The 8,220-nt window shown below is 32.0% G+C and overlaps 1 non-coding gene across 1 annotated transcript; it reads left to right on the forward strand.

Moving 5' to 3' along the window:
- The first annotated feature begins 691 nt into the window (after nucleotides 1–691).
- Nucleotides 692–763, forward strand: TRNAC-GCA (transfer RNA cysteine (anticodon GCA)). The gene has a single exon. It is a non-coding gene; the product is annotated as a tRNA-Cys (tRNA).
- Nucleotides 764–8,220: the final 7,457 nt, after the last annotated feature.

Consider the following 8,220-nt stretch of genomic DNA (forward strand, 5'->3'; position numbering starts at 1 on the left):
CAAACTTTTATCACTTAATTAATTTTATAATAATAATTTAATTGGATTTATGATTTTTAAATTTTAATAATTTGATATTATAAAGTAAATGTTTTGATGATTATTATAAATAGATTAACTAGTTAATTTTTATAACTATGTTATTTTGAAAAATTAAGTTAAATAATAAAAAAGTATAGGACTTTTAAAAAAAAGTAAAATCAGTACATTATAATCATTCTTGATACGTTATTAAATCTGCATATTGCCACGCAAACCAACATAGCACAATGCACACTGACAAATAAGGTTGCTCCAGTGTCTGCACAGTGTTCAGTGACAAATAGGATTGGACATTGCCGCGCAAACCAACATAGCACAATGCACACTAACAAATAGGGTTGCTCTAGTGTCTGCACAGTGTATAGTGACAAATAGGATTGGTCCAGTGTTTGCACATAGTCCAGGTCCACATGATAATAACCATTGTTCCAAAAACAGGAATGGAGAGAGTAATACATTCAGCTATAAAGCCATCCAAAAAATAATCCAAAAATATATTAACCCAATAAACATCCTAATGTGCAAAATAAACACATACAATGAGAAAAAACAGTATAGACCAAGTAAAGAAAACGGCATAAAACCAGCATCTAATGAGAAAAACACTATAGACAAAAGTAAAGAAAACGGCATGAAAGCAACATCTATTGGGCCTGTAGGTCAGTGGTAGAGCATTTGACTGCAAATCAAGAGGTCACCGGTTCGAACCCGGTCGGGCCCTGCGCCTTTCTGGCAGAAATTGGTTTTTCCGACTAAAAGCAACTAATTGCAGTCAATAAACGGTATGCATTACTGTTTACTTTCATACTGACTCTTCAATTATGTTGTTCCTAAAAATAGGAGAAGGGCGTCTGTTTGCAAGGAAATAAAGTTAAAATTATGCCTGATTATTGGTATCATAAAGTATCATGGTATCACCAAAAAGTTTGCTTCAAAGGCCCGTTTTCTATCTGTGAAGATGATCGGTACACAGTGGGGATTCGGTCATGGGATCTTCAGCCTATGTTACAGGAATAAGTTAGGAGCTGCCATTATCACATTTCAGGAGCTTCATGCATTTATTTACCCCTGTTAACACTTATATAGCTGCCGGGAGTAGGAGAAGGAGATAATATAAGCGTCTGTTTAGTAATTGAAGTTGGGAGATTCGTGATTTAGGAGTTCAGGATTATAAAGGATATGAGATAAATCCATGGAGTTTAATTTACATGATTTTAAGAATGATAAAAGATGATAATTTCATACATTTCTTTACTTCTGTTAACTGAGTAGGAGAAGGAGATAATAGCTTATGGAGACAGTTTGGTAATTGAAGTTGGGAGATGTGCGATTTAGGAGTTTAAGATTACAAAAGTTATGAGATAGTTTGATGGAGTTTAATTTACATGATTTTGAGAATGATTAGAAAAACTAATGAAGAGTTTACTGGTGAAGAACATTGAAGACAAGTACTCTATTTAAGAAAGGTAAAGAGACTTGTCTGGGTTATATTGAATGATATCTCTAATTGTTATGTAAGTTATTGGATTTGAGAAATTTAATCTAACTAAATTAACTAGTTTATTAAGATATTTTTTCAACTAATTAATTAATTATATAATTAATATAATATTTATATTTCATTTCAACACTTATCTATTAATATATGTAAAAGGATATGTTTAAGAAAATAAAAAATATATTTTTGTATGCAGGTCGTATTGACATGATACTTATCTGTCTCTCTGCAGATGGAGAGGTAAATAAATTGAGTAACCCCAATTTACTTTGCCGAACATTTTTTGGATAAGGTTTGACTTCACAGTTAAATTTTATCATCTGAGCTTTCAAAAGTTTCAATGCAAACAAAATCTCTCGAAGATAAATACCACCTTTGTCATATACAAATTTACTTTAAAATGTATAGGTAGATGGATACCGTCATTCTTATGTCGATTTTGATTTTGAGAATATCTTGAAATTTAAAAATTAGGAGAACCCTCTTCTGAACATTAAATTATGTAACTAAGCATAGTTGCCTCAACAGAGAAACCCTGCGGGAGTCTTCTGCAGCGCCTTCGAAAGATTCAAAAGCCATGCCGCAAATGGGCAGTGACAGTTGACCGTCGAAGCCGCTGCCGATGACTGTTTGCAGAAATATACGAGGGCATGAGGATATTCACATCTATCCAATTTGCAAGTTTCCAGGTCTTTGTAGAGAGACGCTTTTGGGCTGTTGTCTGTCGTTTACACTCTCTATTAGAGCCCTCTGTTCGTATAACGGTCGACTTTTGTTTCGTTACCTAGTAACGGTTATGGTCCTCCGGATATTGATTAAATTATATAATGAAAATAATTATGTTGTATTGGATTCCATGTTCAATAACCTGCTCGGCCCTACTCACCACTCGACTCTCAAGTATGGTTGTGGGCAGGGGTAAAGTTCTAAAATGGCAAAATCATGAATATATAAATAGGTGTTCTTTTCAAAGGTTATGATTCTTTGATTAGAAATAAGTGAAATCATAAGGATAAAAGGTTATGATGATCATTTATTTGAAAATGGGAAGAAATATAAAATTTTCAAGATTTTATTTATTTTGAGATAAGTTATCACAACTATAACTATATTCATAGGGTAGGGTTGTTTTGTTAGTGTTAATATAGTGGTTTTGTCATTTATAAGTAATTGATCTTAACATTTTCATTTATATTATTTTATTATTTTTCAGTAGGTAATAATAATTTTATTCAAAGACTTCTTTCATTTAGCTTATTTATGGTTTTTCCTATTTATGAATGAGAAATCATGACTTTGTAACTTGGTCATTCATGTTTATGGTTCCACATATTTTTGTGTAGTCAAATCTAAAACTTTGTCATAGTTATCATTAATAAATAATCATATTCATCAAGGTATATTTAGAAGTATATAATGAAAATAATTATGTTATTCTAGATTTTATGTACAATATTGAACAAGTGAAACCCCATTCTCAACTTGTTCAAGTTTGCAACCATTATCCACCTTACAAACTCTTAAGGTTTCTTTTCCTAGAAATGCATTCAATCATGAGTGTGCTTAGAAATGGTGAAATGATGAATGGGCTAGTTACAAGGTTATGATATCCTACACAAAAATGGGTGAAAACCTAAACATGTGAGTCAAATATGAGCAAAACCATATATCACCAAGGCACAAGCTTGTGATTCTCTACTTAAGAATGGGTGAAACTGTGAACTATTCATAGTTTTCTCCATTACCAAGTAGGCATTCAAAAATTTTCTCATAGTTTTGGTTTGACATGCATAGAAGATTTTTAAGCCACGTGTTTCAAGTGAACACTTTGCTTTTCATCAAAGAAAATATCAGTGAGAAAGATAAGAAGCATAACCTTTTTCACCAACCGCAACTTTGTACCATATTTGTTCATCATATAAACCATTTCTAGTAGGGAAACTTAACCTCACAACTTGCCTATTGTGTTTCTATGCAATTCCATTTAGGGAATCATAACATCATGGTTCCATCCTTCTCATCCAGAGTTTCATTTGTTTTATGATTAGGACCCTACAAGATGATTAATGTTTGTCACACAAGACCACATGAGGAGGATAATGAGGTCTCTGAAATTTTAAATATTCTTGTAAAAGTATTCTAGCATATATCTATCTCAACCTTTGATGACTTATCAAACAACATTGAAAGATAAAAACTCCACATGCAAACCTATGGTTAAAAGTTCTAGGTACTATAATAGAGATCTATGCAGGCCCTTTTTCCTCCTTCCTATTTTATGTGAAATTCATTATGCTTTAGTTTATTGGGATTAACACATGTTTCGTTACATGACACCTAATCTAGAGTGGATCGGCATATAATTTTTCAACTATTTTTGTGCTAGTGGGGTGGAAAAAATGGGAGTTGATGACTTGAAAAAGGGTTATGAAACAAATGTATCTTGTGTTTCTATGGAATACAAATCTATAATTGTGGACTAAGAAAGATATTTAGTTCCATGAGAGAGGAACTCTAAATTATGGTATCCACTTGGCTCTTCTTTGATCTTCAAACATAAATAGGTTCTACATTGAGGTTTGACATATTTGGATTGGTCATCTTGCCTTTCCTTTTCTCCTCAATGCGATCCTAAACAAGAGCACCCTAAGCTTGATATCTAGTTCCCCTTCCTTTCTCCATAAATTGCACTTCATGAGTAATCATGATGATACCATAATTTATAATTAATAATCTAGAATGATATAGTTATTCATACACCCATGCATAGATAAAGTCTTATCCTTTTATTCAAATGACAAAATCTATGATGATTCTATTGATCCCATTAACCACCACAAAAAAAACATATAATATATACTATTGTCCATTGTTGCAATATCATAAGTAAAGAAGTTTAATTGGTAAACGCATTAAATAATATGAAAGGAATGTTTTAGATTTGAGTCATTGTATAAGAGGTATAATTTATTTATTTTCTACTTAGGTGTATTTTAAAACAAGGTTGTAGTTGCATAACATCATAGTTAAGAAAATGGAAGAAAAGGTATTATCATTGATTCTGGAATGATGTATATTAGTATATCCAGTTAATGCATCTATTATTGCAAGTCTAGATCATAGTTGCAATGATTGGCAATTTCCAAATCTCTGCCTACACTCCAATTTCCAATTGTAACCTCTCACTTTGCAAGTGCTAAGAAGAAAAGGGGTAAGAACACACGTGAATGGTGTTTTTCTTATTTTCCATAACCTTGATACATTGTGCAAAATGTAGAGGTGTAGAGGAAGCTTTCTTCCTCAGCACCTCCACACTCCACACATGTCTCAAACGTGGATGACACTATCAATTTTGATGTTTCAACAAACAACCTATTATTTATGGTCCTACAAGTTCCAATTTAATTGGGTGATTGAACCACTTAATTCAGTCTTTAGCTCAGTGATTACAGTTATGTTTGAGATATAAAATATAAAATCAACATTCAGCTATGTAAGCCATTAAACTATAGCCATTGTGTGGAGTCTGGAGGTGCAGATGAAGCTTTCACTGTGATACCTTTACACCTACACATTTAATAATTATTTTAAAAAAAATATAACCATTAAATTTTAGAAAATTAAGCTATGCGAGTATTCAAGTCTATAAAATACCACTACTTGTGAGGGATACAAAGGGTATTTATATATAATTTGTGATAAAATTTTACTTATTTCTATGTTTTTGCAAAATTTATGGTATATTAGATAATCTTACAAAATTGAATCAATTGACCTTGATCCAATGTAGTTGGGCACTATGCGTAGAACCTGGTGTATCCACCAGTAGAGGGTCTAATCAAAGAATATGTTCCAATTGATATAGATCGAGAGCCATACTCTATTGCAGAGGCACTTTACTCTACCTATACATACTACGACGTCTCCAAATCTACAACTACTACAATGGCTTTTGAGTAAACAACTACCTTTGGGTCTCAATAGCCCAATCAATGAATTGAAACATGAGACAACCTTTACTTTAATATCATAGATTCACTTACCTTATGCCCTAAACCGAGAACCCACAAAGGCATAGGAAAAGGCATCATAGTTAGAGGCAGATGCACCATCTCCCACTCTTCCACCAACATTTCACCTGGCATCCCTTCCAAGTTGAAAGTTTGTTGCAAAGCCTCTAGATATGGATCCTATTATAGTCCTAGGGCTATAGCATGTTCCAATTGTGGCACAGCTAGTTTTAGTTTTGCAGTTTTTTTATAAAAGCTCTTCTTTCGGTTTAATGATGTCACTATGAATGATGTTTCAACATGGCCTATTTCTCCTAGGGATGATGCAAAGACAACACAAACAAAGCTAATTCCAGTGCCTATAGGTGTTCCTACATCTGCATATGTTCCTAGTCAAGTTATTATGGCATATGCTTATGTTTCCACCTTAGTGTCATTTTCCTGTGTCGTTCCACCATTTTCTCGTTTTCCAAGAAGTGTTGCGAATTTGCATGGATTCGATGAAAGGATCACATGAGGCTTGTGCATGTCATCCACAAGGTATATATTTTTAAATTTTTTACCTATGAAACTATAACAAATATCTTAATTTATACATCATGCAGAAGGTGTGGAAATGTGATTTCCCTTCTGCATCATGCACACATTCCCCGCTCCACACAAATTGTAAAAAAAAATATTATTCTTATTCTTTGGTGTTTATAAATTCTTGTGAAATAAATGCTCAAGGGATGGGAAAATACTTGTTCAAATCAATTTGATTTTGGTGTTTTACCTGCATAGTACTAAGCATGATTTTGCTTCTTCAGTCAATTATGTTCCATCTGTTTACGACTTCATACCCATTAACCTTGGCAAAATTTTGTTTCGGAGTTGCAATTTAACAGTCTATCTTTTTAATCCGTGATCCATAAAATGAAAAAATAAGGAAAGAAAAAAACATTTTGAATTTGGAAAATAATGCAAATAACTATGTCTTCAATGAATATCATAAAAATTGCAAATAATTGAATAAGTTTGATTGAAAAGTTACCTTCTGATATGGCCAACAAGGCACGTCATCATCATGACAAATATTCTTCATAATTTTGTTGCCTATTGACAATTTGCAAGCAACTTCTACTATCAGAAGAGAGAATAACTAAATAAAGTTGGCCAATTTACTCTGGGATGTTCTTTCCCTTGCATTACACAACCAATTACTTGTTGAATGCTTCTTTGCAAGCTTGGGTGCTTGCTTTATATGGTATAATTGCACCATTACTCACGTTTGAATGCATTACACAATATAATTGCATTACCAATTCATTGTTAAGCAAGCTCAATTGCATTAGATAGTAGATTTTATTGATTTGAAAGTTTGATTGATTTCTTTATGGGTTTTAATATTTACTATTTTGTTATTGAAACATGACCAATACACTAATTGCACACTCATGTAAATTTTTTTAACAGTCTTAATCAACGTCATGATTAATGGTCATAGATAATACTTACTTTTCATAGTAAATTGCAATTTAAAGTGTAGAGAAGTATGATTAGAAGTACTTCTGCATTGCATAAAAAACATGTCTTACTTCTGTAAACCTTCGCACTCTGCATTGCGTGAAATAAATGGGGGTCAAAGCATGAAGATGGGTTATACTTTTTGGCAAATGAGGGCGTGTTTTGTTGAAAAACGTATACTTGATCGAGTAATGTTAAGCACTCAATCGAGCTGTTGAGGTGCTTAAAAATAGCTCAATCGAGCGTTTAAACAAACCCTCAATCGAGTTGTTTTCTAACCTAGGTAAACAGCTCGATCAAGCCCTTGAACTATATGATTCACCATTAATACCATTAACAAAAAGTTGTGAGCAGGTTAGTTTTTTAATGTCTCGATTGAGCTACTGGATAACCATGTATGCAGAGAAATTTGAATTTTGAACTTAAGCACTCGATCGAGTATTTAAAAAGCTCAATCGAGCTCTTGAAGTCCTAAAAATTATAGTTTCTGCACCTCTTCTACAGATTTCTCTGCAAGCCCATTTTGCACCCTATCGGATTTAGGGCAAGAATTGTCCTTAAGTGGTGGAGATAATCACATTGGATTCATGAAAGAATCCTCTATCCAATGGCATATGAATTTGACACTTTCAAATTCATATGATATTTTTCATTTAATTTCTTTTAAACATAACACTTGAATTTTTTTGGACAGTTTCAAAAGGGGCTGAATAAAAAGTCTATAACATAAATATACACAATGAAAATTTTTCAAAAAATACTGCTATCTTTGTTTATGAGTCATCTTCAAAAGGGTATCATGGTTTTTCAATTTATTTAAAGACTTGAAAAAAAACTTATGCAAACATGTGTATCCAAAATGAAATTGAAATATTACTTCGCCAACTTCAAAAAATAATAAAAAACACAATTTTGCATAAAAAAAAATAGATTTCTAATATGAAAAACTTAGTTCTCTCCATATAAATCATGTTTATATATACATATATTACACTATTTAGACTAAGTTATGCTATGTGACCATAAAAAACACAATTTTGCATAAAAAAAGATTTCTAAATATGAAAAACTTAGTTCTCTCCATGTAAATCATGCTCATATATATATATATATATATATATATATATATATATATATATATATATATATATATATATATATATA

This window comes from Pinus tabuliformis, chromosome J (genome assembly GCF_031772625.1).
Source record: "Pinus tabuliformis cultivar Carrire ecotype Pingquan chromosome J, CPIR1, whole genome shotgun sequence".
NCBI classification, from domain to species: Eukaryota; Viridiplantae; Streptophyta; class Pinopsida; order Pinales; family Pinaceae; genus Pinus; species Pinus tabuliformis.